The following is a 17022-nucleotide window of genomic DNA, read 5'->3' as shown; positions in this document are numbered from 1 at the left end:
TCATAAGCAAAGGCACATGGGAAGGCAGAGGAAAGGAGCAGCTCAGACTGTAACACGCAGCATAACATCAGGGTGGGTAAAGCTGACAGAATTAGCAAATGGAAAACAAACTCAGACAGTGAAGAGAACATACAGGAGATGTATGGAACAAAAGCACAACAGACTGGCTGAGTGAGCTCACTCAGCTCATAGCACTGAGTGAGAGGACCATGGAGTGGAGGATCTGGTCCATTTATAGAATATTTGAGGGTTACCTTAAACCTGTGGACTGTGGAAATAGAGGAGTTCCTGTATGAAAGGGCATGAGCTCTCGAAAATTAATTTAAAATTAAAGTTTAAAATTTTTTTCATTATATATTTCAAGACTGAAAAACCTTACATCAGTTACTGGAAGTTTTAATCAACTGTGTAGGTGCATGAAATTCCTGGAAACGTGAATAGCATCAGGAGTGTCTACATACTTTTATTAAACCCTTTTTGGTTTTTTAAGCTTTTTTATTATTTCAGGACCGTACTGGAAAGGTCCATTACTGCCCAATGAATACTAGGCTTACCCAGAGAGGGATTCTCTGTTAAGTACCAGGAACACTGTGGGTCGTGAGGGCATTAGCAGGAGATGGTTGTGGGGAGACTTACCCTCCACTCTCAGGCTCACAAAGGACTCCTGGTTGCCCAGTGTGGTGCTAGTGTAACACTTGTATCTGCCCTGGTCCTGAATGCTGGTGTTGCGTAGCAGCAGGGATGCGTTGCCCTGGGAGATCAGGTCCTTAAAGAGAGAGGTCCGTCCTTTGTACCGCCTGTCTTGGTCCTCTAGCTGATCGTTGCCATGGTAGTAGCTGTGGACAGTGATGACGTCCCGTCCAGCCAGTGTTTGCCAGTGAATGACCTCTTCAGGTGAGGGTTTGAAGCTGCACGGCAGCACACAGGCCTCAGAGAAGAGGCAGGTAACAGGTGTGTCTGCAGAGGAAGAACAGACACAGCAGAGTGGATCAGCTGTTAGGGAGCCGGGCTGCTAACCAAAGGGTTGCAGGTTCGATCCTTTGCTGTGCTCCTGAGAAAGACACTGGATTACATCTCTATGTTACCCTTGAGCTGTGTATGTTTGTGTGGATGACTAATATGAAAGCAATAAACAGTAACAGACTGATGTGAAAACAACCATTTCATTTTACATAGTATGTGTCAGAGCCTGTCTGTGTGTTTCAGCATCTGTCAAACTCAATGTGAATTGAGTGGCAAATTAAACTAACTAACCTTCCTACAACCCAGCCTTCCTGACAGGTCAGTGTGCATTTCTCACAAACAATAAAGAGAAGGAACAAACTTACAAAAACAATAACTTATTTAAAACAAAGCAACATACAAGAACCAGCCTGGAGCACTTAACTTTCACAATGGGTAATTCTTCCCTTTTGTTTAACTGACACAACAGTACTCATTACCACACAATCTAAACTTAAAAATATTTAACCACATAATACCATCAAATCCAAATCCATCACTTCTGAATTCCCTGCTAAACCTCCCAGACCAATCCCTTACCCTGTAATGTACCACACACCAAGATCAATCTTAGCACACACAACTCAAAAAACAACATGTCTGTATCTCAACGGTTATCTTTAATGGTTATCTTTTATCCACCTTAAACTGAACAAAGCACTGTAAGTATCAAAACATAAAGGAATTTGGCAATATGCAGAATCCATTCATTACACCATAAAATTCACAACACTGACATTATTCCTGTCCAACACCCACCACCAAACCCCACAACCCTGTCAGTTATCAGCATGGCCTCTCTCTCCTGACTGTTCATTCCTCTATTTCCTGTGTCCACCCATTTCCCTTTCCTCTTTTCTTTCTTTCTCCTCTGCCCTCTCTTTTTACTTTGTTTCATTGGGGTGAAAAACAAAGAATTATTGAGTCAACTCCTGGTAATTTTTCAGCTCTCAAGTACCAGAATCCACAGATATGAATGCTCACCTCACCCAATAAACTTTTTGTGAAGGGCACTTAGCGCTTTCTCAACATTAAACACATACTGCAGGAGAGACAAGAAGAAAAGAGCAGCTAGAAGCACAGCAGGTGAGAGTGAAGGTGTTGTGCACTTAATATCAATGGATACACTTACGTTCTACCGTGCTGGAAGTTGCTCTGGCTAAGAGCGTCTGCTAAATGCATGTATTGTAATATAATGTAATGTACGTGCCTAAACTTAGGTTTAGCAATCAGCTGTGTGAAGTGTGGTGTAAAAACTAGAGCCTGACCGATAAATCGGCATGCCGATATGAGCTAATTGCAGATATATCGGTATCGGCGTTTATAACTGCTCTGACTGCTCTTCCTGAAGTCAACAACCATGTCTTTAGTTTTCTCAATGTTAAGAGACAGATTGTTGTCCACAAGCTGACTGACCTCTGCTCTGTATGCGGACTCATCGTTGTTGCTGATGAGCCCCACCACTGTCGTGTCATCTGCAAACTTGGGAAAGTTTAAAAAAAAAAAAAAAAAGGGAAGCAAAAATTGGTAATGCGGTCTCTGACCTTAAAGCAGTTTTTTTTTCCGGGGGGGGGCGCGCAACATAATGCATGGTGCAGATTAAAGGGCTGTTTTACCGCTATAAGCAGCTGTTCACCTCACCCAATAAACTTTTTGTGAAGGGCACTTAGCGCTTTCTCAACATTAAACACATACTGCAGGAGAGACAAGAAAAAAAGAGCAGCTAGAAGCACAGCAGGTGAGAGTGAAGGTGGAAAGTGGGTTTTGTGTTACCTTGAAATTCAGTCAAAGTCAGCATCCACAGGAGGATGATGGTGACGGCCAGACGAGACCCTGCCATGGCTGAGACTCCACCCAGCAGCTGAAAAGTTGGCTATTGATGAGTTAACAGGGAACAGGTGTGCAGGATGGGCTTCAGGTGGTGGGTGCGGCAGCAGGACAGATAGGCCGGACAGGAGATGGAATGATGGAGCACATGGGTCTGTAAACACAAACAAAAGCACATTCACGCAAAACCAAAAACAAAGACGCACCCACACTGACAGACAGGAGGACAGAGAAACACAAGACAAGCAAGACATCAAGCTGAAGTACTGACATGCATGTGTGTATTTCATGAAGTATTCAAGGCTAAATAAATTATATTTACCTAAGATGCTACAATGATTGTACCTATTCTGTTTTTTGTCTGTTCCTTGTTTGCTTTAATAAAACATCCTGCTTAGTGACACCCTTGGTAGGCAGTAAGAAAAATGAAAAAAAAAAAAAAAAAAAAAAAAAAAAAAAATATATATATATATATATATATATATATATATATATATATATATATATTTATATTTTTATATATATATATATATATATATATATATATATATATATAGCATAGACTGTACAGCTTAGTGGCTGAGAATTGCATTTTTACCTAAAGCTGCGAAGGCTGAGTCTTACTTCTTTAGCCACCTTTTAGCATGCTTTCTGAAAGAAAGGTTTGAGTCTAAAATGATCAGAGGAATCTGAATTTGAAATCACCCGCTATTTTAAGTTTAATACATACACATTTGTTTTTGTAGGCCTTTTAGAAAAGAACAAACATACAGTTTTACTACCATTTAAGTGTAGACAAAAGTATTTCAACCAGCAGGGAGATTAGTCATGAAACAAAAGCCATGACCAATTTGTACTGTTCTTTTCATATACATATAAACTATCATCAGTATAAATCTGAACATCTACAACAGAGCAGACTGAAAGCAGTCATTAATATATAAACTGAACAGACACTGACCTAAAACTGATCCTTGTGGGACACCTATGTGTGCTTTGCCCACCTTCACACTAAGGTAGCATTCTATCCATTTCCAAACAGGGGTTAAAAGGTTAAAAAGTTAAAAGGGACAGCTTTGAAATATGTACCTTTGAAATACGTGGTTAATAGTGTGAAAAGCTTTCTTAAGCTTTCTAGAAACACTGCTCCAGTTTAAGCACCACAATCCACAACGAAAATGGCATTGGATTCAGAGAAGAGCGGTCATGGCTTGGATGATGTTGTTCTGCCATCCATTATCCGCAATTCTGGAGGTGACAGGAAGTATGCTGAAAGGCCTGTAGTTTGCAGCATATAATGAATCCCTCAGTTTCAGTAGCTGATCTCCAGGCTTTAAGAAAGAGGCCTTGTTAAATGGTTAACTTAATCCAGTGAGTAACAGGACAGATGAGTCTTTGTATCTCTGTATTTCTTTAGAAATATAGTCAATAGATAGGATAGGTACAGACAAATATCCTTTGTAAACCTTTATAGAGCTGATTATTGTATTTATGTATTGACATTTGATTTGAGAAATTTCATTGATATTAAAAACAAACTTATCAGTCTGTGCAGGAAAGTTCTGAGCGAGTTCTTCCACAGACGACAGAAACTTTACTGAAAGTGGTTGCCACGGTAACACAGGCTTGTGATAAGGTTCCATTCACTGTAAGCTCTATTGGTAATAAAAGCCGAATCTCTCGGTCTCTCAGTCTCAGAGTGGCACCACTGTCTGCCAACAAATAGTGCAGAACGCTGACCTGTCCACTGCACAACATGGACTGGAATGGAAATGGAAGCTATTTGGGTACTTTATTTTAGGGGTCAATAATCATACATCGATAAACTACTAATAAGTCAGGCACTAATCACCAACTTGGCAGTTATTAGAGCAATATAAAACATAATTAAGGACTTATGAGGCCTTTTCATAACTTTGTCTTGTATGGTTGCTATAATCATTAGCAAATAAACCCATGTATAATATAATCAAGTAGGAGTTAATAAACCAAATAATTAGCAACATCAACATGTTACTGTGCTATATAGAACTACGTCCTATTTGCCATCTATATTATACACTATTTAGCTACTTATTCATTATGTATTGTGCATAGGATACATGTGTAATTACAGAGCCACACAAGGAGGTTAATATTATGCACTAGTTAGCCATTAGCAATGTCTTTTCATGCTATTTATATAAATTGGTCTCTAGTTAGACAATGATGAGCTAGTAATAAGGAAATTTTTACATTAAAATGTAAAATATAAATTCTTACACTCTAAAAAAAAAAACACTGCGTCAACTTAAAAAAAATAAGGGAACAATGTGCATGGATCTTTTAAAGAAATTCCAACTCAGCCATTACTGAGTAAATCCCATGAGACTTTTATAGTTAGACTGACTCAATTACTTAGTACAACCAACATGATTTGCTTTGTCCTCAGAAAGCTTAATTAAGTTGGACCAACTTAATTTTAATGAAAAAGTATTTGGTGATATTAAGCCGTGCCCCCTCACGCTGTAGCTGCACAATGAGCTCTTCTGTCTCCTGGAGTGATATCATCTTCTTCCTCCTGCTTCTATTTTTTTTTTTTTTTTTGGAAACAATGTTTCAGTTAATCAAGAAAGGAACATAACATAGATTCAGTATTGCTTCTAACACCAAATATAGCAAACTGGGTTTTAATTTCAAAACAATGACTCTGCTACTAAACAGTTTCACAACCCAGCTTACATTAAGCAACATCATGACCAGAAAAACACACATATTGACCTCGTAGGAGGGAACTACATAAGAGGAACACAGTCATACTCATCATGGGTAAAATAACAGTCCATCGCAACAAGGCATGCTGGGAAGCTCCGCCCACTGCCCAACTCTACGATCGCTGCATTAGCGTGTAGATATACGAGTTGCACTAACTTAATACATAACATTATGTTACTGGCTTTTAGCAGACGCTCTTATCCAAGGCGACTTACAATATTATCCATTTATAGAGCGAGATATTTTACTGAGGCAACTGGGTGTTAAGTACCTTGCTCAAGGGTGCCCCAGTGGAGAATCAAACCAGCAACCTTTTGGTCTCGAGTCCTGCTCCTTAACCACTATGCTACACTGCGGCAACTTTTCAATTGTTAAGTGAAGGCAAAAATGTTTATTCAAAATCGATATATATCTAAGTTAAGACAGTTTTATTTATCTTCATTTTGATTAACTTCTTGAGTTATCAACTGAATAAAACATGTACATGTAACAAACAATTTTTTATGCTGAAAAAGCTCTCGATTTTAAGATTTACTCACTAACCCACCCACTAACTCACTACTTTTTTTAGAGTGTAGAATATATATAAGTATCCCCATTACAAACAGTGAGAATCAAAATCACGTTCGGTGAGTCTACAGGTACAAGTAGTTGCCAGGCAGCAAATTTGCTTAGTTAGCGAGCCAGTGTTAAAGCTAATGAGGCGTTATCAAAGGTGTCAGAGAGGCAAATTGTATGTTATGGTGATTATGAAGTCCTACATACAGAAAAGCCTATTCTATCCAAACAGGCCTATTCATTATTTTGTGGAAACACGTTATTTTGTTAAATAAATGCATTTTTTATTCATCAACCTTATGAAGCCTACCAAACTTCTTCTGATGGAGCACGATTACAGAACTTTTTTGTGAAAACATTTTTACTGTTTAAGAGAGGAAATTAACTTCATTCAACATATAAAACAGCTGCTTATAGCGGTAAAACATCCCTTTAATCTGCACCATGCATTATGTTGCGCCCCTCCCCCCGCCCACCGGAAAAAAAAACTGCTTTAAGGTCAGAGACCGCATTACCAATTTTTACTTCCCTTTTTTTTTTTCCTTTGCTGTTTTTCCATCTCACTCACCCATCTGCCCTGATTGGATTGAAACTTATTCTGGAAGGCTGCCAAAATCCCCACATACTGATCCTTTTCTCCAGGTAGACTTTCTCAAAGCGCAAAGTCCAGTGTACAGAAGACACAGAGAGGGCAGCTGAGTCTGCTTTAAATAACCGTTAGAGCTGCCGCACAGTCTGCGCACATTATCAGCTTTGGTGGTTTAACTTCCTCTTTCCGTCCCAGAGAGAAGTCACCAGACATCCACTGAAACACAGTGTGGTCGTCACTACGTGGCCAGGTTGTATTTGGCTAACGTATAGCCACGGACTAACACACAGCCACTTACTGATGCCATCCCTACTGCCCTCCACCTCACCATCTCTACTGAGCATGAACACCTCTCTCTGTAACTGGATCCTGGACTTCCTGACTGACAGGCCTCACTCTGTCAGTATAGGGACACCTCCAGGGTCATGAAACTGAGTACCGGCACCCCCCAGGGCTGTGTGCTGAGCCCAGTGTTGTTCACGCTGCTGACACATGACTGTGCTGCCCAGCACAGCTCTAATCACATCATCAAGTTTGCAGATGACATGACAGTGGTGGGGCTCATCAGCAACAGCGATGAGTCTGCATACAGAGCAGAGGTCAGTCAGCTGGTGGACTGGTGTCGAAACAACAAGCTGTCTCTTAACGTTGAAAAAACTAAAGAGATGATTGTTGACTTCAGGAAGAGCCCTGCTGTTTACACCCCCTTGGACATCGACGGCTCTGCCGTGGAGACAGTCAACAGCGTCAAGTTCCTGGGAGTGCACATAGCGAGGGACCTCACCTGCACACTCAACACCACCACCATAACCAAAAAGGCCCAGCAACATCTCCACTTCCTGCAGAGGCTGAAGAAAGCCAGCCTCCCCCCTCCCATCCTCACCACCTTCTACCCAGGGACCACAGAGAGCATCCTCTGCAGCTGCATCACCGTCTGGTTCAGGAACTGCAACGTCCATCGGGCGACCTGTATCGCCACAGACCCCTCCCACAGACTGTTCACCCCCCTGCCGTCTGGCAGAAGGTACCGGAGCATCCGTACTGCCACTGCCAGACACTGCAACAGCTTTTTCCCTCGGGCAGTCAGGCTCCTCAACTCCTCGCTGCCCCCTCCTCCCCTCCTGCGCCTGCACAGGAACAGACCCACACCCCCGGAGCACAGCATGCCCCTGGCCACTCCCCTGACTGAGCACAAGCCATAGTTTACTGAAATGTATTTTGCATGAAAACTGTTCCTGAACGAAATGCGCGCTTGGTAGCTCTTCCGGAACATGCTTATGTGTTCGCATATAAAGGCACGGTTATATAATGATTTACTTGATGTCCTTATAGCACTATACTGTCATTTGAATATTAAAAGAAAAAAAATTATACTATGCTGACCAAGTTGCCTGCTTGGGTTTAGTTTGCATGCTCAGATAGTACAAATAGTTTCAACTGTGGTTATATAGTATTCTGTTTTCATCCATCAGGTGTCTGTACTCACCTGGCGGCTTCCCTCACTACACCCCCCCCCCCCCCCCCCCCCCCAAACCACCACCAACCTCACCGGAAACCCCCAAAAAATTCAGCAACGGTGTCACCAGTACTTCAATGCAAACACCTTGGCATATACTTCGAACTGTATAACCAGGAAACAAACTATTATTAGCAAAAACACAGAACATAAGTTGTCGTGCTTTTCTATTTCCCTGGCCTAATCTCCTGAGCCCTGACTGGACGGAAATTTAAAGTTGAAAGTTGGTGATTTCAAACACATAGAGAGAGCGACTGCATTTTGACTGCAAATGCAAACTGCATGTATAACTCACCACATACAGCACCAGCAAGCGCAGCGACGCACCATGAAGAGCCGCCGAGTGTCTGTTTGGTATATATCCTGCGCATACTACGAGCGGTTTAACTTCCTCTTCCCATCCCAAAGAAAAGTAAAAAAATGGCACTAGACATCCAATGAAACACATTGTGGTCGTCACTACGTGGCCAGCGTGGTAAAGTTGGTTTTATATTGGGATATTCGCTTTTTCCTCACGAAGACGGCACTTCTTAAAAAGACAAAAGCGGTATTATCTGTTTCAGGAAGAGATACAGAATCTGCTACAACATGACATAATGGCTGAAATTTTCGATATTTGTTTTCGCTGCACAGTGTAGTCTGAACACAGTAACTAGTCAACTATTCAGTTGCTGCGTTTTGTAAGGGACCGTCGAAAAATGCACGTACTGAACTGAAGGAAGAAAGGGGTCTAAGCGGTTATACTCTCCTTCAGCTGCTGGTTGTAGTAGCAGATGGCATGCTGTGAAGTGAAATAAAAAAGTACCATTTTAAAATACAGTATATTTAATTTTAAAAGCTCAATAAAAATCAAGTAAATTAAAATTTCTAACTCTGTTGTTTGTCGTCGCCTCCCAGTGAGATGACTGACTTACAAGTGAAATGTCACAGAAGTCCTGTTGTAGGGATACAGCACTACATCAATTTTGAAAAAGTAGATGCACATTAAGATTAATTACTTACTACAAGTAAAAGACATTCATTACTACACGTAAAAGTCACTCATATCAGTGTGGAACTACTACAACCTTCAAGGTTATAACAAGTAATTTTGTTGATTTTAAGTGAACATTTTTCAGAAAAAAAGAAAAATATTCACTAAAAACAAATAAAATGACTTAACACTCTGACAGTTTTAGTAGTTCCACACTGGACTTACTGCAAGTGAAATATTGCACAAAAGTCATTTTGTTGATTTTTAGCGAATATTTTCGTGGCCAGGGCAGGTTGTACTTGGCTAACGCATAGCCACTGGCTAACATATAGTCAGATAGCTAAACGAGCAAATGGGTAACGAGCACTACAGCTAGCCAGTTTAATGTCTAATGTGACACACAGTATAGTAACGTTAAGTCTGGACCATCTAATTTACGAGCCAACTAGCCACTTACTTTCATTTTCTTTGAACACAACTTTATTAGCGAGACCCACTATATTTCACCTCTTCGAGTGAGTTTAATATCATGGGTTAAAGATCTCTGGCCCCACGCCGGAAATCCGGCGTGCAGAGATTTTAGATCAGGCAATGAATTATTACTAGCGTAGCCTATACGAACTCTGACATTACAATTTTATTAAAAGCAATCGCTGACGTGGTGTTTTTTCGGATGAGTTTTAACCAATGGTAACCTGTTTATGAGACGAACTGGCACGAGAGCATTGTTCTTATCCAATCGGTAACTAGTTTCAACTTTCTGTGAGGCGGTGCCAGGAGGAATTTGCGGGGACCGTGTCAGTTGATTACTGCACAATAGGCTGGCATGCATGCAAATACATGGAGCATGGAAGCGAAACGTGTTAAGGTTGGTGCAGACACAAGCACAATTGAGCGGGAAGTGAAAATAAATGGCGATAGGCTTGGTTAGATGAAAATGGTAATGACGGACTAACCAAGGGTGTGGGTTTGATTTGGAAAGTGGTGGGGCATAAATTTGACAGGAAGTCTGGGGGTCCTTCTGTGGTAGAAAAAACTATGTTTTCCTAGCAACTCTGTGTATTAGCATGAGCTCACTGCAAAAGGTTGTATTAAGTTCACTATGCATGCTTAAGGTTATTGCAGGACAGGTGTAAGGGACCCCAGAGGCCTGGGTGATTGCCAATCTAAATTTTGGGAGGGCACCATCTATTTAAAAAAAAAATTAAGAATGATTGAGAGAAATAAATAAATAATTGTGTAAAAATGTGATTAAATCGAAAAAGAGATGAAGAGGGTGGACCATGAGAGTGGGAGCTGTATAAAAGAAGGAGGATTTGAGGTGCTATTTCAGTCCTGGGTCTCGAGAGAGGGTGTGACTGCTTTGCTCCACGTGGACCAGCCTGATTTACTCTATGTGATTTCTGATCCATATACAATAAACCTACTTACATCAGACTTTGAGGTATAGTTTGTATTAATTTTGGAGATTGTTATTTCTGTATTTGATATAGCATATTGAAGGCACAAGAACGGAAAGGATCCTCCGGCCTGACCGGTAGAGGCGGGGAGTGGTGAAGTCACCACACTACCCCAGAAAATTTAGGAATTTTTCATTGCATTTCCTGAAATTCTACACAATATACTATAGTACTTTCTATAGGACCAGGACCAGATGGAGTCTCGGGACGTGTGCCCCTCCCAGCTCGTCCATAAACTGCATCTACTTGGCGTCAGCGCACCACTGTGCAACTGGATTTCCAGCTTCCTGACAGGACGCCCACAGGTGGTGCGTCTGGGCCCTCATCTCTCCTCCTCCATAACCCTGAATACTGGTACCCTGCAGGGTTGTGTGCTTTCCCCGATGCTGTACTCGCTCTTCACTCATGACTGTGTTCCTGCATACAACTCAAACACCATTGTAAAGTTCGCAGACGACACAACGGTGATAGGCCTGATCGCTCATGGTGATGAATCGGCTTACAGAGCAGAGGTGCAACATTTGTTGAGGTGGTGCACAGCAAACAACCTGGCTCTCAACACAGGAAAAACAAAGGAGCTCATCACTGATTTCCGGAGATCTGGTAACAAGGACTACACCCCCATTTCCATCCATGGCGACACGGTGGAATGGGTCTCAAGCTTTAAATTCCTAGGGACTAGTAAATATATTGACATATACTTCACTAAAATATATTTATTGGGTCAATTTTGAATATTTACATATATTTTAAAAGTGCTCGTCAAAATATATTTCAAATATATATTTTTTCATGTATGGGAGCAATCCTGGAAGAATTTCTAACGCTCCTCTTGTTTGGCCAACAGGTATAATGCCAACACGAGAAGAACAAGAACAGTTAATATTACCCAAGTCAAAAGTAATAGCACAAAATCACCCTACAGCACACCCTATCACAACGTAGTTAGCTAGCAAACTAAATGTTATCTGTTAATGTTAGCTAAGTATACCAGTTACTAGTATAACGTTAATATGTCTAACTATTTTTGTGTATACAGTACTAACGTTAACAAAACTATTACAACTGTATGCCCAGGACAGCTGACTGCGTCTTTCATATCACCGAACAATCAACGTTACGTGTTTAATTTGGTACCGGTACCATAACGTTATGATCACAGCCTGGAATGCGCTCTAGCGAGCTCTCTCCTCTGACTAAGCGCAGACCGCATTGCGCTGTTTTCATCCAAAATGCACTCCAACAATCACATCGCTGCATGTAAAGGAGGCGAGAACAAAGCGAACAAACACCAACAGAAAGTTTGTTTCTCATCCAGTGGGGACATGAGGGAGTTAACCCTTTGTAGAGCCGATGGAAATAATATTTGATTTAAACACATACGCAATTAATGTGAAAATAGTGGTAATCAGAAAAGCGGTAGGGACATATCCCCACCGTCCCTACCATAAATTACGCCCATGGGACAAACGTTTGGCTTATGTTGTTACAAATTAAACGAGCCCAGGACCTGCTTTGCACTATGTGTTTGAAAAAAATAGAGTACAGGACAAGCGGCAAAACCAGCTGTCCCGGCTCTTCGTTGTACATCAACGTTTCCGGGGGCTGTGGCCACTGGAGCTGCTGCCGCTTCATCCATCCAAGACCGCTTGTGCAATTGAAAACATGACCTGTCTTTCAGGATAGCGCCAGCGCTAGTTGACCTGTGCAAAACATCACAGGACTGCACTCTCCAAACTTAGCGTGTCAAATATATGATGATGACTTGGACAAAGTTGTAACACAGCATCTTGCTACTCGACCACGTTTTATTGAAGTTGCACTTTTCATTTTTAATAGTGTTTAAGAAAAAAAGGAAGCACTTTTAATTTGACTACGGTAGTACAAAATTGTATTAATGTATCTTTTTTTATTTTACAATTTTGAATTAAAGCTTTTGTGGTGACGCTAAATGTACATGCGTCCTATTTTGTTACCCCCCACCAAAAAAAAAAAAAAAACACTGCATGAGGAACATGCAGCCAGGAACAAACCTGGCCCCCCAGCTCCGCCACAGACAGCAGGAACAGTGCCCCCTGCTGTAAGGAGATGGTCCTACATGAGGGTGGAAGGTCCAGCCTTCCCAGACCTGACCAAGGAGGATGAGACTGTGTACACCATGCTCAGGATGGCCCTCGACAACCTGCTCGATCCAGAAGAGACCAAGCAGTACAAGTACCACATCCTCCTGGACCACCTGAAGGTCGACCAGGCCCGGAGGCTGGCGCTCACCTTCTCCAAGGCCCCTGACCCCTTCACGCGAGCGGTGAAGGCGCTGGATGACCGATATGGGCAACCACGCCAGCTGGCATCCCGGGAGATTAAGGCCATCATGGCCTTACCTCCAATCCGGCCAGGGGATGGGCAGGCCTTCGACGACTTCGCCCTCTGCATTCATGCCCTGGTGGGACTCCTTCAGACTCTGGGAGGGCAGGGCCAAGCTGAGCTGGCCTGCAGCTCACACGTGGAGCACCTCCTGGAGAGGCTCCCATCTGAGCAGTTCAGCAGGTTCAAGAGGAACATCAGCCGACTCAGGCCGGAGTCCATGATGTACACCCTGCTGGACTTTGCAACCTGGCTCCAACTAGAGGCTCGCTGCCAGCCAAGGAGAGAGGGCCCTCCAGCTGGACAGAAGGAGCAGCGGCCTGCACCAGAGCCCACCAGGCAGGGGGCCAGCATCCTGCATGGAGCCAACCAGGCCACCAGCACTGCAGCCCAGAGGCCATCGCCCACAGCGCCACCTGCTGGGAAACCAGGGGGGAGGAGGAGCGCGTACTGCCCATACTGCGACAATACCGAGCACTACCTCAGCCAGTGCGCCACCTTCAGGCGGCTCTCCAGGGACGAGAAGGTGGCCAGGATCAGAGAGAACCAGAGGTGCTGGCGGTGTGCTCGCGCTCATCAGGCTGCGCAGTGCACCCTGAAGCGGCCCTGCAGTACCTGCAACGGCAAGCACCTGCAGGTACTGCACGAAGTGAATGAGAGGTCCGGGGAGAGGACACGCCCAGCCGTCCAGACTCTGTACCTGGACCGGCTGAGTGGCCAGAGCCCTGCGATTTTCAAAGTTATTCAGGTCACCCTTCATCACAAGGGCTGGTCCATGGAGACGTACGCGGTGCTTGATGACGGCTCAGAGTGGACAATCCTCTTCCCAGCTGCAGCCAAACAGCTCCACCTGCAGGGCAAAGCGGCCGTGTCACTCCAGATCTCCCCTGCATCTGGACCAAAGCAGACCTACCGGATACGGAATGCCTTCACTGCTGACCACCTGGCCTTGTCAGAGCATTCCCATCCAGTGGCAAAGCTGCAGAAGAAGTATGCACACCTCAGAGGCCTCCCGCTGCAGTCCCTCAACCTCAGCAAACCCAGAGAGAATACCACCCACAGAAAGCCCGGGTTGGGATTGGCTGAACACAGATGATGGGGCCAGTGTCCTCCCTTCCCCAAGAAGGGGCCTAGCAGACCAGCTGAAGCAGGAGTGGAGGATGCTGCGAATATAAAAATATCACAGCAGCTCTAGCCAGATTACTGGCAGTGATGACGTAACTGGTGATGTAATCTAGGCTGCGGTACCTTCAGTAGACACTCCCCTCTGTTCAGGTGATCGGTGGTGGTGACGTAATCCAGGCTGCGGTACCTTGCTGTCTGAACGAGGCCCTCCACTCCCCGGTCCCGTCCTCTTTGGACACGGTGCAGATGTAGACGTGGTCAGAAAGATTTCCCAGCATCCTCACTGTGCTGCTCACTGAGAACAGTCCCTGGGCATCTGCAGTCGGCTGGCTGGAGTCCTGCAGGGTTCCTGATGGTGTGGGTGGATCAGTGGACCAGGAAACGCGAGGGGTGGGGTAGATGCCCTGGGACATGCAGACGACTCCCTCTCTGGTCCTCTCCATGCTCACTGATTTGATGGGAGCTGCAGTGATGTCATAACAACAATAAACACAGTGGAGGTGATGCATTCATGACATCACAAAACATACGCACATCGAAGATATTCTATGCGAAGACCAGATATTCAGCGCCTGAGTTCCTTCCTGTGATCCTTACTTCTGAATCTGGGAGGTTCTGATGGTGCCTGTGTTGCTTCAAGAATGTTTGCAATGAGCCCATAAATCAGAGCATGTATGGCTTCAGCAGTGGGAGAGGCAGAACTCTGGCAAAGGCAGATATGTGCGGGAAGAGGAGCTGAATGTGTGGTACCATGTGAAGAACATTCAGGGCTGATCCTAAAGCTGTGGACTGTGGAAACAGAACAGAGTTCCGTTTCTCGGGCATAAGAGAAGCTGAACTCTGTTTGCAAAGCTGAGAAAACTGTTTGCATCAGTTCCTGGATGTTTTATTCAACTGTGTAGGTAAATGATATTACTGTCAATATTTTATCATGAGGACCATTGCTCTTTTATTCCCCAAATGAATCTTCATAAGACACGGAAAATCAGAATTCTTTAGTGTCAGCAATGACAGGGCCAAAATTTCCAAAATGAAGCATCTGTTTTGATCCTCTTATAGGTGGGGAAATCTGTATCAGCATTACTGTAGAATAAAAGAAACTTCTGGAAAAATGTCTGGAATGAGAGTAGCATATGTCTCTGTAGCAACAGGAGCGTAACTAGGAGCCATTCCTCAGAATGTGGTGATTAAACGACTCCCAGCTGAAACAGGTTTAAGGAAGAAAGCAGCTGCCAGCAATTTCAGTTTCACTCTCAGCGGGGAGGTTAAGTGAGGATAAGATGAAGGAGCACGGAGGGAGATAGCATGAGGCAAAACCGCACAGAAGAATCAGATAAAGAGGCGAAGGTGGAGCAGAGTACTGCAGCCCCAAAGCTGTATGGAAATGGATGTGTTTAGATACTTTTATTAAACCCACTTTAGTTTAAGAAAACGTTTTTCCAACGGTAAAACAGGAAACAGTAACATTAGCGACAGGAAGCACATTTTGATGTCAAACGTTAGTAAAGTCAGTGTAAGATAACTAAATTGTGTAAATTGTGTCAAAGTAACTGTATTTGCCGATGTGCAAATCCCCCCCCCCCCCCCCCCCCCAACAAAAAAAGAGGAGGCTTGGGAACGATTTGTAGGACCATTTCATAACTTTGATTTTCATAAATAATTTTGGGTGTTATGTCGTTTTGTCCTACCTAGTTGAAATGTCCTATCTGCAGCCATCGATCTTTGCTACTACCGCAGGTAGCCTACCCTAGGTTGCGTACCATTTCAGCTGTACCGTATTTGCATACCTACACATGCAATATACATACACCGCATATATGTTTTTTGCATTGCACTTGTTGTGAACAATAAACCCTTATACTTGTTACATCTTCGCTTCTGCTTTCCGTTTTAAGCAGTGGGTAACACTTGAGGGAGGTTGGCCACGACAGTATGCTGTCAAATCAGGGGGTTGGAAAAGAAGGGGGTCGCGAGACTTGACCAATGTTTTGTCACCAGACAAAAAGTTTAAGAACCGCTGACGTAACCCATAGACAGAAATCTTTTGTAACTCTTGGACCATCACCTCACCTTTCTTTTTTTTTTCTTACTTTTTCAAATTAGCCAACTTCTCTTTGTCCCTACAAAAATACAGGTTTTCACACATAACCACATTTAGCCTGGACACATGTTTGATATTCATGATACCAATAAGTCATTTTAAAAGAAGTGAAGATCTATATATCATGAAATAGCTGCTTAACACTACAAATCCTCAATGAAATTCACCAGACCAGTGTGACCAGTGAACTGAGGTACATCCAATCCTACCGATGTGCACACACAATATCGACAGACATAGCCTACCATGCTGTAACATGCTATACCATATCATACTTCTTCATTATTCATTAACTGGTGATCTTATTCCTTATTTCTCCAAGACTCTGAGCCAGTCTCAGAGCTGTCTCCCTATTAATATTGCATATATCAGTGACATAGTAAAATATAAGCAGGTAAAATCACAGCAGATGAGGATGAAGCTGGAAATTGGCTTTCTCTCTACCTTCACACAGAGTCAATGTCAGAATCCACGGGAGGTCGGTGATGAAAGCCATCAGAGTCCCTGCCATGACTGTGAGACTGTCGCTCCGAACGGATGAAAAGTCAAGAAAAGCTGAATCTGTAACCAGCACTCTCTCGCTATGCTCTCAGTGCCTTAATTGTACCTTGATAAGAGGAACGAAACAGGTGAAACAGTAACGCCTCTTTTTGGACGCATCGTTTCCTTGCAAGACCTGCTCTGCTGCTCTTTGGAGCTCTTCGCTACGATGCCGTCCGCTCTGTAGCGTGAACAACAAACAAAGCGCTCATA

At 43.4% G+C, this 17022-nt stretch overlaps 1 long non-coding RNA gene across 1 annotated transcript; it reads right to left on the bottom strand.

The window, feature by feature from the left end:
- Window positions 1-2952: 2952 nt before the first annotated feature.
- LOC118773833 lies at window positions 2953-8575 on the bottom strand. The gene is made up of 3 exons (XR_005004751.1): window positions 8542-8575; window positions 3428-3480; window positions 2953-2983 (listed from the first exon to the last, which is right to left on the bottom strand). It is a non-coding gene; the product is annotated as an uncharacterized LOC118773833 (long non-coding RNA).
- Between the last annotated feature and the right edge of the window lie 8447 nt (window positions 8576-17022).

This window comes from Megalops cyprinoides, chromosome 2 (assembly GCF_013368585.1).
Source record: "Megalops cyprinoides isolate fMegCyp1 chromosome 2, fMegCyp1.pri, whole genome shotgun sequence".
Lineage (NCBI taxonomy): Eukaryota > Metazoa > Chordata > Actinopteri > Elopiformes > Megalopidae > Megalops > Megalops cyprinoides.
Note: the sequence above shows the minus strand (reverse complement) of the source record. Positions and strands in the feature narration are given on the sequence as shown.